We start from the raw sequence: 22,566 nt of genomic DNA on the forward strand, positions 1-22,566 counted from the left end.
CTTAGGCGTCTCTGAGTGAGGCGGGTTCTGTCAGCAGAGAACGCTTCTCCAGAGAAGAGTGCAGCTGTGAGCTGTCAGCAGCCAACAGTCACAGCTGCTAAATATAAAATAAACAGAGCCGATCTTGGTTCTGGGTGAGGTGGAGTCAGGAGCTGGGGGGCGGGTGCACTAGAGTGGTAAAGGAGCTCTGGGTGGGGCGTCAGCACCATCATTACAATGATTAATCCTACGTGTCAGTGGTGATAGTCGCTAAATGCCCCATTTCCTTCCAAAACACCGAGGACCACTAACTAGTGGTGGCATTGAGGAACCAGGCTCAGGCTGCAATAATTAGCCTCGAGGGCAATGGGTGTCAACATTTAGTGTGCATGAGAATCACTTGGGGAGCTTGTTAAAGATGCAGATTCCAACACCAATGCTGAGATTTGTATTCAGTAGGTCTGCGTGAACTACATTTTAACAAGGAACTCCGTGATTCACTTTGAGATCATGTGAGTGATCATACAACCCAACCTATTTCAATGATGGCAAACATCACTCTGTCTTAATTTTGTCTCCCCCAGTAAATCTGAAGCTTCTAAGGGCAGATGTTAAACTTCAGTAGTTTTTCCTATAGTGATGTTCACAACCAACCATATATTTTTTTAATACTGAATGTTTTTTAAAAGTCCTTTCCACTCACTGTTCCAGTGATCCAAGTAACCACTTTATGGGAGCCTGAACTAAAGTGGTTATAAGTATCTGGGGCACAAAAACAAAATCTCAGAGCATGAGCCGTAGGAGTTACAGAATCCTCTAAGGCAATTAAGGCAAGTAGCCTCATCAGTGGTGAACCATAACTTTTAAAAAATAATCTTCAGACAGTCCAGGAGTATCAGAGGCTGACTGACACAAAATGCCCATCTCTGCCAAGTGCCCAGCACCAGGAATCAAAAACATATGGCTGGGGTGGGCCTGGGAGAGGAGCATCTGTTTTTACAGTTGTAATTGTCCCTACAGATTCGGGTCAGCATCAATCATAGCATTTTTCACACAAAGGACAGAATATTGATCAGTACCTAAGCCTGCCTAATAATATCAGCTCCATTTTGGATATCTAGACAGACTCTCAGATCAAAAATGAAACAATATTTCCAAAAGGACATACATAATAAAATAAAAGCTAATATGAGAAACCAATAGACTATCAAGTAGTCCTTTAATTCCTTTGTAAGAATTAGGCTGCACGCCGTGAGAGCAAAGGATTTACTTAGGAAGATCTGCTTAATAAGGTAAAGTATCTTCCCACAGAAAATCTTAAAAAATAAGCAGTTATACTCTACTGCACTTTCATCCTTTATGATTTTATTAGCTTATCAAACACACAGTACTACACACTTAAATAGGGGAGTTACTTTTTCTATTCTTGAAGACCAAATGGAAGGTTCATCCAGTTGTAGTTTAGAAAATCTGACATGTAAGGAAGCATGTTAAGATTTTTATGGACCATTAAAAGTACAGATATTTTAATGATTACTCAGATCAAAATGTCATGTATGGTCATAACAAATAAGTAGTTTGGGATCTGTTATTCCCAAAGGAGGTATCCTTGAGGCTGACCCTTGCCCAAGGGCATGTTTATAAATACATCAGCTTTAGAAAATGGATGAAGCACCTAGTTGTTTATATTCCTTTAATGACTGACTCTTTGTCTGCTTCTGATGTATAGTCAGACTAGCTTCTTGTTTGCTGATAAATCCTCCTAGGACTCAGTAGGTCAAAGTAAAGAACCAGTGTTGTATGGCAACCCGTGATCATCTGTCTGACTTCCTTGAGGAAAGAGAAGCTCTGAGCTGAGGCGATGTATAGTAGGCAAGAAATTGATTAATAGGCATCAGGAAAGATCATTTTTCTGACTTCATTTATGTGCTTGTGTAAGCAGGCAAGCTACACTAGTCGTGCCATTGAGAAAAAGTAAAAAATGATCGGGGATGAGTTGGGAAATTGTCCGGGGAGCTGTAATTCTGGAAGGCCATTTTGTCTCTTGGGTTTAATAGTTTCTGGAGGAGTCCAGAGATCGTGACAGTGAGCGTGGGTGAATTGGGCTAGACCTTGTATTGTAGGCTGGGCTTTCAGGGAAGCTGACTCTGAGATAGAGCATAGAGGGTAGGATGCTTATTAGGGTGTACCCTTGGGATCCCCTTCCAAGGCAGCCTAAGTACTAGGAAGAGACCAAGGCAGCCTAAGTACTAGGAAGTAGCTAAGATATTAGGCAATTAATCATTCATTCATTCATTCACTTATTCACAGATATTTACTGAGTACCTCTATATATGTGCTAGGCATTTTTCTAGGTAGTGGAGATAAAGCAATGAACAAAACAGCTGAAGTCCCAGCTATCATATAGCTCATATTGTAGTGGGGAGACAGGTAATAAACTAAATGATAGACAAATATCTAAATAGTGTCAGGTAGTGGTAAGAGTTATGAAGAAAATGAAAGCAGGATAAGGCACGGGAAGCTATGGAGGTGGGGCTCTGAGGAAAGGGTAAGCCTTTCTGACGAAGTGACATTTGAGCAGAGACCCAAATGAGTCAGGGAAGGAGTCAGGCAGTAACCTGGAAGACAAGCCCAGGCAGAGAAAATAGTAAGAAGAGCAGGCCCCTCCGAGCTGTCCTGAGTTGGGAGAGCTGGGCTGCCCTCAGAAGGAGATGAGATCTGGGGCAAAGCCATTGTCTTCAGCGGAGGTGACCCCCAAAGCGGGCCGACAGCTGAAGGCCGCCTTCCAGCAGCATGCCCAGCAGCAGGGGGAGTAAGTGTCTCATTCCTTAAGGGCCATCTGGGTGGCACATCCCAGCTTCCATCACCCTGTTCGTGCTTCAGCTGCTTGTCCTACTGTTTGGCTTACTCCTGGAAAAATGAATCTTTGTCACCAAAAATATACGCTAAACATTGTGAAAATTTCATCGAAGTTCTTGTGCAGAAGTACCAAGGTTGAAATGTTACTTTGGATGTAAGTAGCTAGAAGGACAATGTAAATATTGGAACACTGATCTCTGACTAACACAGGGGGAAAGAGCAAAAGTCTAAATCTGAAAGTTCTCTGGAAGGGAGTTCTTGGCAGATGGGTGAATTAAAAATGGGATGCCATGGATCCTTCTGCAACTTGGTAACACATCAGCACTACCCACATGCTTTAGAAACCATGTGAATGAAGAAGGCTGTCATTAGAGCTGGAAATTGCTTTGTGATTTTAGCAATGGTTTGTTCCTAGGCCAGGTTCAGATTTCCCAGTTTCTGAATTCTAACCAGTAATTGCTGTTATAGTGTGTTGGGGAGATGGCTGCTGGAGATTGTGGCAAGAAGATAGAATTCTCTGCCTTTTAAGGCATCTTAATCACAATTTGGGCAGCATAGGAGCCTTCAGCTGAGTAAACTGAACAGCCCTTTCCATAGCAGAGAAATAAGCTACTGTTTGACCCAGAGAGGGAGCTTTCGGCTGTTGTTTGTTGACCTGAGCCAAGGGAAACAAGATGACAGATTGGACAAGCAAACACCATGCAATTTATGCCCTTCACGGACTGTCAAACATTAATTTAATTTAATTTTAATCATTACCATCTGGTGCTTATATAGAGCATCAGGCCCAGATATTTCCTTATCTTGAACTGGGGAACAGCGCTGCGCCTTGGCCTGCAGCCACATCCAGGCACCCCGAGGAGGGGGCAGGGGGACCGTGGGAGGGGAGGGGTACTGATGCCAGACGTGCAGTCATCCCCAGCCCACAAAGCTGTAAATAGGACCTGTTGTTGGTGCTGGTCCCATCATGGGTCAGTGGCCTCTTCTTCTGCCTCCAGTCATAGAGACATAAATGCTGAGTCACATCTTTGAATTCCTGGACATTGGCAAAACGGACTGGCTGGGGATGGTGTCTGGGTGAATTGGGGCATCTGACGCTGTGGCTCAAACCTCTTGAGCAGCTAAAGTGACCAGTAGCCACATTTAAGCTGTTCATGAAGTAATTACTAAGCACTGACAATGGGGATAAGGACTGGGATCAGCTGACGTTTGAGTTTTCATCAACCTTGAGAATCTGTGACTCTTTGTGTCAATCACAGTGCCAGGCCCAGCAGGGAATAAGGAAGAAGTATAAGGCAACACCCCTGCCCTACAAGTCACCTCAGTCCCAGGAGGAATTCTCCTTTCTTCCCAGTCCCCAGACTGAACCTCAGGTTATTGGTGGCTAGTGTGGGTAAAAGGACTGCCAGTGAAGTCCCAAGGGTGTAGGAGAGGGGGCATGGAGAGAGACGTCCCTCATTTTCCTGAATTTTAATTTCTCAAATGCAAGGTACCTTGGTACCCACAAGGCTGGAGGAAGCCAGCTCAGGCTTCAGGAGACAAATACTGAGCCCTGTTCATTGCTTTGTGGGCCAGGATCACATGACCTACTTGAAAGAGGAGGAGCAAGTTTTCCCCATTTCTTAGAAAATAGAAACAGGTCTTTTTTTCCTGAGTTTCTGGAAGTAATTTTGTTTAACTTTCTAATTTTTTTATTTTTAAAAAATTTTATTGAAGTATGGTTGATTTACAATGTTGTATTAATTTTTTCTGTACAGCCAAGTGACTCAGTTATACGTATATATACATTCTTTTTCATATTCTTTTCCATTATGGTTTGTCACAGAATATTGAATATAGTTCCCTGTGCTATGTAGGACCTTGTTGTTTATCCATCCTATATATAATAGTTTGCATCTGCTAATCCCAAACTCCCAATCCTTCCCTTCCGTATGCCCCCTCCCCCTTGGCAACCACAAGTCTGTTCTCTATATCTGTGAGTCTGTTTTTGTTTCATAGAAATGTTGATTTGTATTTTAGATTCCATGTATAAGTGATATCACATGGTATTTGTCTTTCTTTTTCTGACTTACTTCACTTAGTATGATAGTCTCTGGGTCCATCCATGTTGCTGCAAATGGCATTATTTCACTCTTTTTTACGGCTGAGTAATATTCCTGTGTCTCTCTCTCTCTCTCTCTATATATATATATATATATACATATATATACATATATATACATATATATATATATATATATATATATATATATATATACACCACATCTTCTTTATCCATTCGTCTCTTGCTGGACTTTTAGGTCTTTTCCATGTCTTGACTATTGTAAATAGTGCTGCTATGAACATAGGGGTGCATGTATCTTTTCAAATTATAGTTTTGTCTGGTTATATGCCCAGGAGTGGGATTGCAGGATCATATGGCAACTCTATTTTTAGTTTTTTGAGGAACCTCCATACTGTTTTGCATAGTCGCTGCACCAATTTTACATTCCCACCAACAGTGTAGGAAGGTTCCCTTTTCTCCACACCCTCTCCAGCATTTGTAATTTGTAGACTTTTTAATGATGGCCATTCTGACTGGTGTGAGGTGATACCTCATTGTAGTTTTGATTTGCATTTCTCTAATAATTAGTGATGTTGAGCATCTTTTCATGTCGGCAGCAATTTTAAATACATGCCCATTGCCAAAATAATTCAGATAATATAGAAAAGTAGAAAGTAACAAGTTGGTCACAGACAGATACAGAACCACTGTTAACATTTTGGGATATGTCTTTATGTCCACGCACGCACACACACACACACACACACATACACACACACAAATGGGATCATGTTATAGATAATGAAAAGAACAATCTCTTGCTGGGTGATTCTCTTCTCCAGCCAGATGTCAGCATGACCAGAAGGAACATTCAGGGACGTCAAGCAGGGAAAGGGAGAGTGGCATTGCAAAAGTTGCCACTTCAAATTTCAAGGCTGGATGTTCCTTCCAGCTCAAGCTGTGTCTGTCCAACCCACCTCTTGGCAACCACCAAGGGCTGACTTGCCAGCCCTTCTGAAATGTAAGGCCACCTCTATTCAGAACGTGAATCTTGTTTCTTTCTAAGAAGCATAACATTTTTCCCTTTAAAAAGTAACAGAAAGCACTTTTCATCATGGAGGGCTACGGGGCAAGTGCAGGTTGGAAGAAACCAGTTTGCAAGTGTTAAAATGGAGCATGGTAAGGAAAGAAAAATTCATTTTGTGCCTTTCCTGACTGCACAGATTTTTTTCTCTATGTTAAAAGAGAACAGTATTCCATACAGAGCCCATTTTGATCCACATGCATCAAAATTAAAAGGATGTAATCTCCAACTGTATTTTGTCCCAGGTAAGGATGTGGTTGAAGCTGTCTCCCTGGGGGAACTCCACTCCCTTCTGGAGAGTGACTAGAGAATAGAGGCCCACAGAGCCAGGCCTGTGGGAGAGGAGTGGTGAAGGAAGCCAGCCAGGCCTGTTTTGGTGGAGAAGGGAAGTCTTAGATCCGTGGGAAGGTGGGCTGCACTTATTTTATATTCTTCTGGAAGTTGGAATCAGAATGGGAGGACCAAACTTATTGTGAGGCAGGGAGCCTGACACATGAGATTTGAGGATGGAAAAGAAAAAGGAGTGAAGGCAGTTGATATTAACTTAGCACCTACTATCTGTCAGAAGTTGTGGTGAATTCCTTGTATTAGCTTGTTTAATCTTCACAGTAATCTTAAGAGGTAGATAATACTACTACTGGTATTTTATAGCTAAAGAGAGTAAGACTCAGAAAGGTTAAGTTATTTGCCTTAAGTTGCAAAGTGAGTCAGGTTCTGCTTGGCTCCAAGATGTGGGCTCTGTTTTCCCACATCACACTCTCTGAAAGTGGAATGGGTATCCCTCATGAGCTAATGTGTTCCTGGTAACCTGGGTGGATTTAAGCAAAAACTAGATGATCATTTGTCAGAGACATTCTTAAGAAGTGATTCATGCCTTGGTACAGAACTGGAGCACGTGGTTTCTAAGAATCTTTCCAGTTGAGTGTTGTAACAAGGTCTCTCTAACTAAAACGTGTCACTGTTGCTTGTCTTCTAGGACATCTACTGTGGTCATGATTAGAATTACTTTTTTTGGCTAAGGTATCATCCTCAGAGAAAGTACATGAAGATACAGTCCCACGAATGTTTGCTTGGAGGACCAACTCGAGCACACATTATTGGTACCCTACCCATTTCTGCTCAGCACTCACCATTCCCATGCATACCCATGCAACAAGCACCCAAAACTCTCTACCTGAGGGGGCTTTCTTTTGGTTCTTTAAGGGTAGGCCAGAAGTGCCAGAAAGTTAACGGCCTTGGGAGTAGTCTTCAGCTAATAACAGATGGGATTTGGAAGAGAAATATTCTGGTTTCCTTGTCCTTGTCTGAGATAACTCCAAGGTATGCCTCATAGAGTCTCTCAGAGTTCCCCAGTAGGATTGAGTCCTAGTTGCCCATAGGAGTGACCTGCTCTTTAACACACTCTTGATTGATTTTCTTCCCCTTCTTGTCTCATTTACCCTCTCGCTTACTGGTGCTTTTGGGAATCAAGTCTCAAATGAACTAGTTGTACTCAAATCCTTATCTCAGGGTCTGCTTTTGAGGGAAGCCAAACGAAGATACCAACGTTATTTTACCCATTAGCACGGGGTTTCTCAACCTCAGCACTGTTGACATTTTGGGCTAGAAAATTCTTTGTTGCGGAGAAGAGCGGCACTTCCTGTGCACTGTGGCCTGTTCAGCGGCATCCTTGGCCTTTACCCACTAAATGCCGGTAGTGTCCTCCCCCTAGCTATGACAACCAAAAATGTCACCAGACATTGCCAAATGTCATCTGGGGGACCAACTCAGGTCCAGTTGGGAACCGCTGCTTGTCGGAGGTGCCCACAGGAAGCCCAAGGAGGGGAGGCTGTGCAAGGCAGAGCTGTTGGGCTGCGCTGTTGGACAGGCTTCTTGGTGAGCCCTGGAGTTTAGTGGACAGTACAGGTGGGATGAAGAGGGTGTGTGTGTGCGTGCGTGCGTGTGTGGGTGCGTGTCTGTGTTTGTGTGTGTGTTTTGGAAGAGGAAAATGATGAACTCAATCTTTCTGTTTCATAACTGTGCCTGGTGCCGGGTGTCCCTTGTCCAAAGTAGATGAACAGCTCAGAACTAAGTTGTAGCCCTTCACAGTTCCTTTTAGAAAAATGACAAGCACACAGAGACAATTTTGCTGTTTGTGTACCATCAGTTTTCAGGTGAGTTCAGTTTGGATGACAGGTCCTTAAGCAGCCGTTTCACAGCCTGGCAGTGTCTGGGTTGCTACGAATGTTTTGACTTTTAAGTACTTTTATGCAGCTATTAAAAAAGCAGTGTGCGGTTCCAACATGGAGAATGACGTCAGTGAGAGTAGAGGGTTCGATAAAGATGCAAATGCTTTCATAGTTGGAGCTTTGGGTCTGATTTGGCCTGGTATATGTGCAAATGAGACCCCTGAAGAGAGTTACAGATTTTCAGATCTGGTAAAAGGAGATTGCAGATATAGGTTCCAAAACCCCTATATTCCCTGTAAACAGAAGTAGCAAAGAGGTATAAATATAGGTTAAAAACTATGATAAAGTCTTCATTTTATCCACTGGATTCCTGGTTAAAGGTACTAATTGGGGTTTCTCATTTCCACTGTATTCCAGTACCTTCCAAGGTCAAGTAGGGAAGCAAGCTGATGGTGGAGACTGTATGTGCCCTGCCCAAATCCTATCGGATGTGCTCCGCACCCAGTTTCAGTGTGCTTTTCTCTTAATGACCAGCATCTGTGACCTTTTTCAGCTTTCCTTTGGGCTACTTGAGTTGCCTAACCTGTACACAGACCCTGGGAATCTATATCCACCCAGAGACGCCCATAGCCAATGGACAGGAATATAAAAGTCCAGTTCCCTTGCCTCATGTTGGTAAACTTTAGGTGTAATTTACACTCCAAAGCTACACCCTGGGATGATTATGAAGCTGAGACTTCCTAAAATTGCAACCTTGCTTCTTGACTTCCTTTCTTTCTCTGTCCTGCTTTCACCACTCTCTTTTGGTCTCTCTGGGAGCACTTTCTCAATAAGTCACTTGCATAGGAATCCTCATCTCAAGGTCTGCTTCTGGGGAATCTGACGCGAGACAGAAGCATTCCAAAGTCTACATTTGAGTGGGAGAGGAGGTGAATTCTACCATTCACATGAGACGTTCTGTAATCTTATCCTCTCCTATAAGGTAGGCGTTCATTAGATGTTTCTTGCTGTAGTGATGATCTCAAGCTGGAGAACTGAGGAAAGAAACAGACTTCTGCCACCTATGCACTGCTCCCCTCCCTCCACAGCTGACAGGGCCACAGAGGACCTTAGGAGGTGTTGATGAATCTCACTTAGCCAAGGGAAGTAAGAGAAGCTGGCTTTGCTCATGCTTTAAATGAACTAGATCTTGGACACGCAAAGCTGTATCTGTGTGCTTTCATACTTGAAAGGACATTGCCACAGAAGATAGTGATTCAGCAAAACAGGTCTGCAGTGAGGAAACATGGATCAAAAATATATTGAGGTATGCTTCTGATACTTAATAGGGTTTGACAGTGTCTCTACAATTTTATTGCAAAACTGATTGATGATACAGCACTATTTTTTTGAGTGCTTTCTACTTGTTGGCATTGTTTTCTCATGTATTATATCATTGAATCCTTGTGGTCTGCTTGTGAGATATTAACATTGCCATTTTACAGGCAAGAAAGCTGAGGCTCAGAGAGGTTATGCTCCTTGCCTAAGGGTTACACTTGTAACAAGTGGCAAAGCTGGGGTTTGAGCCCACGTTATTCTGATTCTGACAACTATGTGCTTAACCACCCACCAGAGTACAGGTCCCACGCTGGCTCTCTTCTCTCTAAAGTGATCACGGAAGGATTTATCAACATTTGCACAAGGCAGAAAACTATCTCATCTGAGAAAGTTTATATAGACAGTTTTCTTTTCCAAGAATAAGTAAATGTATAGGAAATTGAAATATATTAAATGAGCCTGACATGCTGCAATACAGAGAGTATGTTATATGGTGAGGTTTTCTCTAAGCTTTGCATTTTCTTGTTACAAGGTCAATATGATGATTAATGGTTTATGCACAAGGTAGAAAATGATTATTTTCTTTGCAGTTATTTGGAGGGTATTGCATCTGGTATAATTTCTCTATTTGGGGGCATTCTAGGATTGTCCTTGGATTTGAACTTTTGTTTTTCCCCCTCCTCTCCACTCCCAGCCTCTTTTTGGCCCTAGAACCAAGGCCAGAAAGGCTGCAGAACTACTCCTGTTTTACCCAGTTAATTCCCTCCAGGACTGAAAAAGGTGCTATTCCTGAATACTAACAGTTTTTGCAAACCTCAAATGCAATATGAGAACACTTTGGGACGACAGCCTTTAATGAAAAACAAAAACAAAAACGAACAATATATCCTGTATTTAGATACAGGATATGTGTTCATATTTTAGCTTAAGCAGTGAAGGGAGACTGCAGCTCTTCTTGAAATTTTAAGGTGTCAGTTTTCAACAACACAGAAAGTAAAATTTGAAAGTGGTTGCAAAACAGTGGGTCTTTATTTTTATTTAGAACTAGATCCAAAGTTTAGAGCAAAATTCTCTTCTCTGGGGTTCAAATATTGTTTACCCTGAATAGAATATGCCTTCCTGTTTGATAGAAGACACATGAAAGCATTCTAATTGTGAAACAGCCCCAGGCAAGTGGTATTTAGGAAAATAAAATGCTAAGCATGGAATCACAAAGCTGGAAAAACCCCTATGAGAACATCTAGTTCTGCCCTCATCTTCTAACTGAGAATGACTAACTCATCCTGTATGGGTTTTTTCTATTTTGGTAGGATTTATAAATGTACATTGTCATCTTTAGTGCCCATTCACATGACGTGTTTCAGTTAATGGTGGAATATCTGGGTATTCACGGGAAGCCACCAGTACCTAAGACAACATCTGGCACATAAACAGAATTTAGGAGAACTTTTAGTAGAAGGAATAAATGCATCAACAAATGAAAAAAATGAAGGCTGAATAGTAGAAAATTTATGATGGGACTCTTACTGGTCTGATTAATTAATAAAATAGAAAGGAATTAGCCCAAGTTCAATGTCTTGCAAACTCTACCATTTCGCATTACATAGTGTGGATTTTATCCTTCTCAATCAGTAAAGTGACTATGTAATGTATATTCCAAACAAGGACCCTTTTGGGTGTGAAAGGGGGTGTTATTTTTTAAATTAATTAATTAATTTAGGGGACACTATTAATAATTGCACCAGGACAAGACTGCTCTGGGCAAAGTGGAACCAATAGTCACCCTCTCCATAAGGGATCAGGAGCAGGGGAAAAATCTATTCATACAGGCTCTAAAATAAGAAACAACGGGGTGTTAAGTCACAATTGAAGATTGGAGGACGTTCACTATCAATACTTCTGGCTTTCTTACCTTGGACATTCTTATCTCATCTTGGAATTATGGTAAGAAATGGGGCAAAATGATAAAGACTCCCTTCCAATAATTAGGAAAGAAAGAATTAAACTCTTACCAAAAGCTGGACTGGGAGACAGTGTGCCCAGCAGCCCCCCAGGTCTCTCTCTTGCTTCACCAGCATTTGGATGGAATAAAGGGGGTGCTCCCACCCCTGCCTTGCCTCCTCCTCTCCCTCCTCCTCCTCATGCCTCTCACCAACCTCTGGCCCCGCCCCTTTAGTCACAACTTCCGGCAGAATCCTCGAGGCTTATCCTCCACTTCCGGGACCAGCCTAAGGGACACTTTCTGGAGAAGCCCTCTTCACTGCTGACTAACCATGAGCGCCCAGAGCCAGCAGAGTTCCTCCGCCGAGGCGGAGGCTGCCGTCAGCCGCCTGATCAACCTGCACTTGCAGGCCTCGTCCGCCTACCTCTCCCTGAGCTATTACTTCGAAGGCGACAAGGTGGCTCTGAAGGGCGTGGGCCTCTTCTTACGGGAGCTGGCTGAGGAGAAGCGCGAGGGGCTCCCTGCTCCTCTTGAAGATGCAGAAGCAGTGGGGCAGCCGCGCCCCCGGTCCAGGACGGGCAGAAGCTGTCGCCGGACGAGTGGAGCACCATGGTGGACGCCGTGGAGGCTGCCATGGCCCTGGAGAAGAGCCTGAACCAGGCCCTCTTGGATCTGCATGCTCTGGGTTCCGCGAGCGCGGACGCCCAGCTCTGCAAGTTCCTGGAGAGCCACTTCCTGGAGGTGGAGATAAAGATCCTCAAGAAGATGGGCGACCACCTGACCAACCTGCGCAAGCTGGCCGGGCCCCAGGCCGGGCCCCTGGCCGGGCAGGGCGAGGATCTCTTCAAAAGGCTCTCCGGCCAGCGCGACTAGGAGCCTCGCGGCGGCCTCTGCGGGACCCCTCTGCCTCCCCCGGTGAGATCTCCGCCCCAGCTTCTTCTTCCACCAGGAGGCAACGCTTTAGCCACCCTGGAACCTTCACCCGAGCCGAGGCACCAGGTAGAAACAAAAAGACTTTTTGCAGAGGGCAAAAAAAAAGCTAGGTTGTGAGAAGAAGAAAAAAAAGTATCTTAATAGCATGAAAGATTTGTAGTCTGTTTAATTCTCTAGATTGTTTATAAAGAAACGGTTCCTAAGTTTTGCGTATCACCTGAGTACATTGAGTATCTGGTAAACTATGTTTTCGCTGTCAAGAAGAAGAAACACACCTGTCCAGAAAATGTCGCGTAGAATTTTAGGGGTTTCATGACTTCTCTGGAGTCATTCTGGGTACTGGATTCAACCCTGTTGTTCTAAAATGTATCTTTGGTTTCTCCGAGCAGAGCAGAGAGCTGAGTACCTTGACCGTATCACATTGTGTTCCCCCCTCAACCTCCCAAACTCGTGATAAACTTGCTTTTCCTGATTTTCACGTTGGCGTGATGCCATCTGCCTGTGTTGAAGAGAGAGCCCAGTGAAATTCATCTTTGTGTCTCCCGTTAGGTTGCTACTGAGAACACTTTATTAACATCATACACTGACCTCTTTATGAAGCCTCTCAAAAGCAATTTCTTTCTGGTCTTAATATTAGGAATAACGGTGCTTCGCTTAGGTCATTGGTTTGTTTTTGTTTTATGGGCACTGTAAATGATGTAACTAATTAAGTTTCCTTATTTGACTGCCTGCTAAAAAGCTTAGAGCCAAATTTGTGGTCCACCCAGAGTAAACGAGTAAGATTGTATAAGCATTTTGCATACTCTTCGTTCCTGGTTCTTCTAATTGCTTATTGTATTTTACGGATTCTTTCAAGCCACCTTAAACCCCTTCTGGAACAAGGTTGTGTATAAACAGATAAATAAACTTTTAAAATGCCTCTGTATTCATTTTAGAGAAAAGAGAAGATAACTTTAAGGAAGCACTAAGAGAGCCAAAATGATTAGAATGGAGGTAGGTCAGATGGAGGTTACATTCCAGAAGCCAAAAGAAGGAGAAGCAGCAGTAAAATATAGCATTCTTCTTAAAAAATGTGTTTCATTTTTCTGGTGAGTTGTTTTCCTGCTAAATCCGTGCATTTGTGTCTCACAAATAGCAATCTAATAATTGTGCATTATTTTCCTTGCACTTGGAAAAGCTGGAGTTATAACTTGTTCTCAAACCACAGAAGTGGAAAAAAATCAATTCTTTTCCTACAGCAACTTTCCTTCCTGGAGCAGGAAGACCAAAGGCATACTATCATTTCTTTTATCTTACCGGGGTCAGAGGCACAGAAGAGTATTTTACAGAGATTGCGACACCTGTTTTGCTCAGTTAAGGAGAAAACCTTATCTTCCTGTTTTCGTGCAAAGTCCTTTGATAATAAAAAAGAATATACTGGAAAAATTACTCCTACAGAAAAGAGTTTTGCCCATTTGCTGATAGTTGGCAGTAAGAGATATAAGGAAGCAGTAAACAATTTTCAGCTTTGGATTAAAACTTAAAACCAAAATTATTTTCAAATTAGCACTCATATAGAGACATAAATCTGAATGAGAAAAAAAAACCACCTAATAACTATGAGACTAATTGAAAGACTATATTTGGTAGATTATTTGGGAAGAAGGATACAAACATTTGTTTCCAAACAATGACATATTTATCAGACCATATTTACTTATGAGTAATGTTACTCATATTTACTTACAAGTGTCTTTTAATATCAAGAATGGGCTGTAGGAGAAAGCTTTATTAAAGTCTCCCAAATAGGCTGAAATATTCTTTGGCAATCAAATAATTATTGAAAAACAGCAACTGGCTGGGCAGACAATAAATGATTCAAAGACATATGGATAAAATATTAGTTTAGCTTTTAAAAATGACTAAGTTTCTTGGCAAATATATTTATGGAAAATGGGGATTTGATGACCTTAAACTTCTAGAGATTAATCTGGAAACAAATACCACAGTGATTTTCTCTGTTGCTAACCACTGTACGTATATGTGAGTGTGTGTGTGTGTGTGTGTGTGTGTGTGTGTGTGTGTTAGTTCACTCGCACAGAATTATAATAACTGATTCCTTTAGGCTATGACTGAATTCCTTATACCAGCCTTGAAGGTCTCCTTGGTCTGCCATGTCTAATCTACTTTTTAAATCGAATTTTCCACTACTTCCCTATGGTTGGAAGTTTGGGGAATACCCATTGCTTTCCTTTCATCCAAGTTCAAATCAATTAGAACGGACACAGGAAGCCAGATGGAAATCAAGATAGCTTTATTGGTGGTAAAACCAAATTGGAGAATGTGTTAGAGCTTCCTATTGCCACATTCTGAATTAAACTCAACTACCCAGTTTCAGGAACAGAAGTTGAAACATAGCAGAAGCCAGGCTGGACTGGCTAGCCTTTTCTGCTAACCCCATGGAGACTGGAATCTAGAACAATGCTTGTGGCCCAAGGGAAGTGGGGAGGGCATGGCAGGCCCCATTGCTTTGTTATTACAGTGACCCTGTACTGTGGCTAGTGTGCACCAAAAAAAAAAAAAAAAACATCAGGCTCTCACAGTTCTCCACATTCACTCCAGTAACCCCGTTAGGGACCAGAGTGGAAGTTTCCTCTCTTTTATAGAAGTGTGAGGCCTAGGAATCCTGCAAACAACTGCAGCAGCTCTCTGCCATAGCCAAAGTCCTCAGTTTGCTGTCCCAGTACCAGCAATTTTCATGGGGTTCCCTTCGCCTGGAAAGCCCTTCATACTCCTCTTCACCACATCAAACTCAGTCTACTTTTCAGCCTAGTTCCAATCTGCCTTCTGTGAAATCTTCCCTGACCAACCCAAACCAGTCATCTGACATGGATTCATCTCCTTCTCTTAGTTGGAGTCTGAAAGGCAGAAAGCATAGTGGTTGAGCAATGGGCTCTGGGACAGGCTCCTTGTGTTCAGATCCTGCCTCTAACTCATTTGGTCTAGTCTCTTCACCTTTCTTGGTGCCAGCTTCCTCCTCTGAAAAAGTGGACATGATCATAATAAAGGCGATACTATCCAACTCATAGCTTTTAGGGAGGATTAAATGGGATGAGCCATGTAAGATACCTAAGTCATGGCCCAGCACATGCTAAATGCACAATAATTGTTAGCTTTTTTTTTTTTTGCGGTACGCGGGCCTCTCACTGTTGTGGCCTCTCCCGTTGCGGAGCACAGGGCCCGGACGCGCAGGCTCAGCGGCCATGGCTCACGGGCCCAGCCGCTCCGCGGCATGTGGGATCCTCCCGGACCGGGGCACGAACCCACGTCCCCTGCATCGGCAGGCGGACTCTCAGCCACTGCGCCACCAGGGAAGCCCTGTTAGCTTTTTTTATCAGCTGATTTTATATCCCAGTAGAGCTTAGTAAAGAGCTATGATAGTAACATCTCGAAATAAGCTTGCTTCTCAGTTTCAGGAAAATAGATACCTTTAGATTGTAGAATCCTCCCTAATGATCATTCCTCCCTCTAAACAGGCCCTATGTGTAGAAGTGAAATGTAGGAATTTGCTCATTTCTTGGATATGACATTCAGTATGCAGGAGGGGGGAAAAATGAAGAAGGACCACCCTCTCTTTAGCCAAATAAGTGGAGCCACCTTATATAGGACCTGGGATTAAATGTTTTAATTACCATCCTGCTAAAAGCAAGCATGACAGCATCTTAACCTCTCTCTCAGGAAGGACAAGCCACACAAAGGGGTCATTTCAGAAACTAATTAGCTGCTGCCGGCTGCTACTCTTTGCATAGTTTCCAATTCTTGGGAGTCTTCTCTGCCCACTCTTTTCACCCACACATCCTCCTCTTTACACTTCGTGGTAGTCTTGGATATGTTAGCTTGAGGGAGCAGGGACTGAATAGGCGCAGTCAAAACTCCAGGTGTCACTGAGGCCTTGAACTTCCTTACCGACGGGGCTGTTTGAAGCTCTTACTTTTGGAGTACTATGTGGTTGACTCTCTCCAAAGAGATATACAGTCTTAGAGGGTTAGGTTAAAAATGCTACTTATTTAGAAAAAGACCACATTTTTACTACATTTATGTCATGTTATTTATCCCCATATGCCATTTATCCACCTTGATGAATAATTTATTCTTCATAATAATAAAGCAGGCACTACTTCATGGGAGTGGGAGGAGGCACACATTAGGAAACAGTTTTGAATTAATATGAGTTTTCAGCTGAGTATAAAGTCCCCGAGAAGCATATATACTCTTAAGGATTTTATCAGTTCTGATGGCTAAATTAGGGATCATAAGAGGAAGCAGAGAAAAGTCTGGATTTCATCAGGAGACCTCAAAGGGCCCTCTCCTGCACGAGGTATCAGGTCAAAGTGTGGGAGATGTGGGTAGAGGCAGCTTTTCTGGGATTTAAAATCAAGTACATATCCCTGCTAAAAATTCACACCCTGAATCTAATAATGAGAAAACATCAGAGCCAAATTGAATGGCATGCTACAAAATATCTAGCCTATAATTCTCAAAAGTGTGAAGGTCAAGAAATTAGGAGTTTGGGATTAACAGATACACACTACTGTATATAAAACAGATAATAAGAAACAGCAAGGACCTACTGTATAGCACAGGGAACTATGTTCAATATCTTGTAATAACCTTGTAATCTATAATGAAAAAGATTTAGAAAAAGAATATATATATATATATATATAACTGAACCACTTTGATGTACACCTGAAACTAACACAACATTGTAAATCAACTATGCTTTAATAAAAAAAGAAAGAAAAGCAGAGAAAGACTAAGGAATTGTCCCAGGTTAAAGAAGACTAAAAAGCATGACAACTAAATTCATGATCTCGGATGGGACCTGTGTAGGGGTAAAAATCTATAAAGGACATTGAGACAATTTATAAAATTTTAATAGGGACCATGGATTGGATAATGGTATTGTATCAATGTTAAATTTCCTGATTTGGATAAGTTCATGATAGTTTGGTAGGAGAATGTCCTTGCTTTCAGAAAACATACACCAAAGTATTTAGGGGTATAGCTGAGCACAATTTCTCTAACTTATTCAAAAATGGTTAGGAAAAACAATTGGTGAATCTGTATGAAGGGTAAACTATTGCTGCAACTTTCCTGTAAGTTTGAATTTATATCTAAATAAAAAGTTTTCCCTAAAAGTCAATCCAGATAATTTAGACCTATAATTACTACATTTAGCATAGTACCTAAGTTATACTAAGTGCTCAAAAATAATTTATTGAATGAATATTGTAATGGCTTTCAAGTGACCCTGTGGACCTAGCTTTCTAGTCACAGGACTTCATAACCAATTTAACTACCAGAAAATTCCAAATTCTTTTTTTCTCCCTGAACATAAATTATATACTTTCAGATTTCTTATCTAACCTTCACCCCCATAAAGGATGTCAACAATTTTTTTTTTCAAAAAGAGAGTAGCCAGAACAAGGAGGCAAGGAAAAGGAAATCCTATTACTTTATCACCACGCAAGTGGTATTGCTGCTGGATTAAGTATTCTAATTTTCCAGACCTTATGGTTTTATATCTTCAAAGAAGAATCTGTGCTACTTGCTTTTCTGGTGAAAAAAATTCTTTCAGCCATTATATGCCTTTAATACTATGCAGCGCTTCAGAATTTAAAACTCTTGTCAAACTGAAAAGGTTATAGAGCAGGATTTTCACTTTTATTCCCCTTCTTTTCAGCTCTCATTCCACACTTGTGAATGCTATCAGCACATATACATACTATAACCTTTCTTTTGGGCCTTTCTCTTTGCTTATCATCTCAAAAAATGCATTCCCTGATGTTCAAAATGTACCTGATGTTCACAGCTAGACTTCGGTATTATTACAAGCTGGTCAGACATTTACAGCCAGCCCATTTTGTTCTGTTGGACATAAACAATCTCACAGAATACCAAACTCAGATAAAGTTACTCTGAGACCATAATAAAATGAAACAAAGCAAGGTTACTTCATAATATTGTCTAAGCACAGACAAAATCAAGGTCACTGTGCCTCTTACAAAATACCCAGTCATAGGATTGCCCCCACTTTCTGACAGCATCTAATCTAGAGCAGATCTCTGCTTCCTTGGTCCCTCCCCCAAATCATCTATCCAAAGCCCAAATCCTATAATAATTTCTTTCTCCATACTCTTACTGAGACACCCCACAGTCCCTTATGATGTGTGTTCTTTGTCTGCAATGAGTAAAATTCCAATTTTTTTAAACTACGGGTGTGTTCTTGGTTGTCTTTGACTGAAGGGCAAGGACATGCTGTTCTGGGGAATAGTCTCCATTCAATCTACAAATACTTGATAGTTGTATTAGAAGTGCCCAAAGCAGGTACGTTCAGCTTCTTGTTTCATCTAATCAGGAAGTATTTATTGGTCATGTTCATTTGTTCATTCAAAAATATTTATTAAGCATTTACTCTATACCAGGCACTGAGCTAAGTGCTGCAGATAAAGAAATATTTAAGACAGTTTACTTTCTCAATGAGCTCACATTCTGGTAGGCAAGACTAACACAGAAAAACATAAACTTCAGTACAGTATGTAAATTGTATGGTGGAAGTTAAGAGCCAGGTAGTGGTTTGCAAAAAGGGCAGGATTACTCTACTTGGGTTGGAACATGAAGCACTTTTATGAAAGAAAAGTTATTTAGCTGATCTCGAAAGACGATCAGTGTTGACCAATTGGACGAGGGAAGAAGAGGTATTCTAGACAGAGAGGAGGTACGTGAGGTAAATCGAGTGACTGGAACGCTTGGAATGAGAGAGTGGACTGCAAAGAGAAGTCTGGAGAGGGAGTCTGGGGAAGGCCCAAGTCACGGTGGGCTTAGTGGATTTAATCTCCCAGTAGCAAGGAGATCTCCAGAATTTATGGGGGGAAGCAATACAAATACTATAAGCTGTGGCCCATGCATTCAACGAGTTTACATTCCTGTTGGTGAAATGAAACTCACACATAAAAAAACAACCAGAGAGTAACACAAGCAATATAGAATTATAACACCCGCATCCTCTTCCTCTACCCTGGAAATTGCTTGTAAACAGTTCCCATACAACTCTTTGCCAGAGGGCACTCTCTGGGCGGAGGAGCTTGCTTGGTCTGCATGTGGGAGATTTCAGAAGTGCCGTGTTAACTTTCACCCTTTCCTCATAGTGACCTTGAACTGATAAGGGGTGGGAATTAGTGTATAAATATCTCAGTGTCCTCAGCTCTCAGTAGGACAATTCTGAGACATGTTTTACACAATGTCTCAGAAAGTGCCCAGTGAGATGGAGCCCTGGGTTTCCCACAGCTGTTAACACTTTCATTTATACACATTTTATCAGTTTTCCTTCCTTCCTTCCTTCCTTCCCTCCTTCAGCATGTTTCTGGAGATCATACCTCTCCCAATAAACTACTTGTGCCCAAATCCTTGCTGAGGGTCCACTTTTTCAAAACCCCAAACTAAGACAAAGATGAAGTAATAAATTATGTGTTACAGTCTCTATTGACTCTAGGAACTTCTGGAAGAACCCATTCTGTTCTCCCTTTACCCTCCAAACAGTGTGCCTCACCCTTCTGCCCCTACAACCTTGTGCCATGCATTGCTCATGACTTTGCCCTTAGGTAGGTAACAGTCTATCTTCACTGTGTTGATGGTCCTGGGGAGACCCGGCCTGAAAAGCTCCCACTTCCATGAAAAGCTGCTTTTATTCTGGTATCCGCTAGGCGAGTGATTTGGCTGCCTTTCAACTTTCAGTTAAAATCGTCACATTTGGGGGGCACTGAGACCATTGCCAGTCACTGTAGCTTCCTAAATATTCATAAGGATAACAGCTGGGGCTTGGTAAACACATTTTTCCAGACAGTGGTCGTTCAGAATTCTCTGAGTAATGACAACCTTAGTACTGGGATCAGCTATAAATTTATTCATCTAAACATCAAGGTCATGGACCCACTGAGACTCAAGAAGAACACTTGAGCCTATTTCTCTGAAGCAAATATTAATGAGCCGGATGTCTATTCTTGAGTCAGCTCACATTCCAATTATTATTAGCGGCTTGCATCAGTAAACTTGTATTTAGCATGACACCTGTTGCAAAGAGGATCATGTTTCTTTATGCCTGTAACAACAATTTAAATCTCTAGGAGCAGTCAGACCTTGACATTGAATCTATTTCTATAACAGCATTGACTGGAAAATCTTTTTGGCATGGTCAGATAGAGTGAGAACTAAGACCAAAAGAAGAAATTGGAATGTGATGCCTTTTCAAATGACTAACCAAGAGCTAGTAAGAATTGTGAAAGTATGTATTAAAAATGGAATTTACTAAATTCCATTTATTTATTTATAAAATCAATATATAAATATAAAAATCAATAATGGGGATGGTGGTTAAGTGGATATATACTTTTATTAAAACTCATTGAACTGTACACATAAAATCTGTGCATGTTGCATGTAAATTATACCTTCATAAAGTTGATTAAAATTAATACACTTTAGGGCTTCCCTGGTGGCACAGTGGTTGAGAGTGCGCCTGCCAATGCAGGGGACACGGGTTCGTGCCCCGGTCTGGGAAGGTCCCACATGCCACGGAGCAGCTGGGCCCGTCAGCCATGGCCGCTGAGCCTGCACGTCCGGAGCCTGTGCTCCGCAATGGGAGAGGCCACAACAGTGAGAGGCCCACGTACCGCAAAAAAAAAAAAGTTAATACACTTTATATATAGAAGCAATAACAAGTTAGAAAATATAATGGAAGAGAAGACCCCATTTAAAACAGCAAATAATAAACCAAAATAAATAAAATATAATACCTAGTTGGAAACTTATTTTTAAAAACTCCAAAACCTATATGAGAAAAACTATAGCACACTTCTGAAATACACAAAAATACACAGGAACAAATAAAAAGATGTACCATATTCTGGTTAGGAAAATGTATATCACTAAGATGTCAATTCACCTTAGGTTAATTTCTTAGTTCACATACTAACTGAATATTTAATAGTATTGAAGAATTATTGTTAATTTTTGGATGTGATAATGGTATTGCAAAAGAATCCTTATCTTTAGGTAATACGTTTTGAAATATTTATGAATAAAATAATATGATTGTCTGGGTTTTGCTTCAAAAAACTCCAGTGGTGGGGAGAGGGGAGAAGTGGTTGAAGGTATAGATGAAACAAGATGACCATTTTCACGTCAAGTAGTTAGATAAAAAGTGTACGTAGTCTGTTTTTAAGTAAATCAAATTCTATTTACAGATATCATTATAATTTTCTATTTTCCCTCCTTACAGTGGTTGACCAGACAAACAAAACCTGAAACATATAAACCAGTATTTCCCAAAACCAAAAGGAAAGGAAAGGAAACAAAAAGGAAAGAAAGGGAAGGAAAGGAAGGAAGGGTAAGGAAGGAAGGAGGAGTAAAGAGGAAGGAAGGGATGAAGAGGGGGAGGGAGGGAGAGAGGGAAGAAAAAACATTTATATGATCAAGTAAGGTTGGAATATATTTCAGATATTTTCTTTCTTTTTTTTTTTTTTTTTTGCGGTACACAGGCCTCTCACTGTTGTGGCCTCTCCCGTTGCGGAGCACAGGCTCCGGACGCACAGACTCCGGACGCGCAGGCTCAGCGGCCATGGCTCACGGGCCCAGCCACTCTGCGACATGTGGGATCTTCCCAGATCAGGGCACAAACCCGTGTCCCCTGCATCAGCAGGCGGACTCTCAACCACTGAGCCACCAGGGAAGCCCCTCAGATATTTTCTTACTCTTATAGATTCACAGTGCACGTTAGCCAGTGATTCTTTTGTTTGTTTGTTTTTGTTTTGTTTTTGGTTTTTTTTGCGGTACGCGGGCCTCTCACTGCTGTGGCCTCTCCCGTTGCGGAGCACAGGCTCCAGATGCACAGGCCCAGCGGCCATGGCTCATGGGCCCAGCCGCTCCGCGGCATGTGGGATCCTCCCGGACCGGGGCACGAACCCACGTCCCCTGCACCAGTAGGCGGACTCTCAACCACTGCGCCACCAGGGAAACCCGCCAGTGATTCTTAATCAGGTGAATATCAGAACTATCCAGAGAGTGATTTTTTTTTCTCTTATTCCGTAGATCTGGGTGGGGCCCAGTCATCTGTAGTATTTTAAAGTTCCCCAGGTGACTCGAATGTACATTTTTGAGTGGGAGTCACTATGAGCATATAAAATACCTAGAAAATTCCTGC

At 41.9% G+C, this 22,566-nt stretch overlaps 1 long non-coding RNA gene and 1 pseudogene across 1 annotated transcript in view; both read left to right on the forward strand.

Moving 5' to 3' along the window:
- Positions 1-22,566, forward strand: part of LOC132481593 (uncharacterized) — a 170,105-nt gene that overhangs the window by 54,164 nt on the left and 93,375 nt on the right. The window lies entirely within an intron of this gene.
- Positions 11,725-12,266, forward strand: LOC132481420 (ferritin light chain-like; annotated as a pseudogene).

Source organism: Mesoplodon densirostris, chromosome X, assembly GCF_025265405.1.
Source record: "Mesoplodon densirostris isolate mMesDen1 chromosome X, mMesDen1 primary haplotype, whole genome shotgun sequence".
In the NCBI taxonomy this organism is placed as follows: Eukaryota; Metazoa; Chordata; class Mammalia; order Artiodactyla; family Ziphiidae; genus Mesoplodon; species Mesoplodon densirostris.